Source organism: Poecilia latipinna, unplaced genomic scaffold (genome assembly GCF_001443285.1).
Source record: "Poecilia latipinna isolate Pla-1442-1.1 unplaced genomic scaffold, P_latipinna-1.0 Scaffold34, whole genome shotgun sequence".
Lineage (NCBI taxonomy): Eukaryota > Metazoa > Chordata > Actinopteri > Cyprinodontiformes > Poeciliidae > Poecilia > Poecilia latipinna.
In genome coordinates, this window is record NW_015112650.1 from 536,016 (window position 1) to 537,488 (window position 1,473).

Genomic DNA, 1,473 nt, shown 5'->3' on the forward strand with positions numbered 1-1,473 from the left:
CAGATTTAGTTTTTTTTTTTTTTTGTTGTTTTTTTTTGGGTGGAACTCATGAGCTCCCATCTTGTTGCGGGCATTACCAGGTTGTACAGAAAGTTGACACCTTCAGCTTTACTTTTAGTTCATTGTGCTTCCCACTGTAAGCAGTCTGTAACACGGTTATTATGTCCAAGTAAAGTTAACAAAAAACTGAAATGGAGAAAACATTTTCCTTCACTGAAATAAATAAAAATGTCAATTCATGGGAGAAAACTACAACCAACTGGAACTACGTAGTGTGTTTATAAAACAGAAACATACTGAAATCATAGATATAATAACTTTTGTGTTTATGTTTTATGAATCTATTTGTTAGCTTTTAGCACTGGACTTTTCTCCCCCCCAAACACACAAGCAGTTTACGTTGGCTGTCAGCAAAATACGGTGCTCCGCAATCAAGGTGTTGGTCGGCAACACGGCGACGGCGAGAGTTGGGAGAAAACATCAGAATCAGCTGGTTGTTCAACAGTAACCTTATTTTTTGAAGGTAGTATCATTTGTTGAGTATTTGTTACCCAATCAGTGGATACATAATCACAATACAATACGTTCACCTAAAAATGAGCCAAAGTAAGAAAACACTAAAACTAAACAATATTTAACTAATAAAAAAAATAGCAAAACTAATTAAAATGAACTGAATTAGAAAGAAAAAAAAGTCACAACAAAAGAAAACTGTACTATAATGAAAAACTCCAAACTATTATAACCCTGGTTTGGAGTCACATTTAGCAGACACAAGAGGAATGATTGTCAGGGTTATGCCATTAAATAAATAAATAAAAACTGTCTCTGGAAATCTGCAAAGTAGCTAACAATGCTTATGTGGTATACTTAGATTCAGAAAAATAGTGCAAGAATGGTGAAAATCACTCTTATCAGAAAATATTGCTATTTATACTGTCCGCATTATCAGTAATGCATCTGGTGGAGAGATAAGAGCAGAAACTGGTTGTAAAAAATTAAGGGAGAACGCCATTACTTTGTGAATTACTCAAGTGAAGAGCCCAAACAAGCTCAAGAGACCAATTAAAAACACCATCACTGTATCCTGCCGCGCTGCCTGCACTTTCCCGTCCACGGTTCTGTTACTGTACGAGAAACTTCCCAGCGCCACCGTGTTTACCGGCGCTGCCTCCGCTTCCAAGTGACGCCTCACATAAACTGAATGTCACAGTTTCCATCCCTAAAGCCATCGACTGCCACCCGGCTGCGGTTTCCGGCCGATCCATGTGCTGATAGCGCGGATGGATCTGCTCTCTTTCATTTCCGATTGGCCCTCGCAGAGAGCGAGCTGCTGTCGCCAAGTTCATCTGGCTTACCGGGTAAAGTTTTCTAGTGAGTCTTTTCCGACTGCTAAAATCAAGGCCTCCTCACGCTGGGGAGCTTGTTGTGGGAGCTCATGGTTTATCCTGGGGGGGTTCAAGGACACCGCAG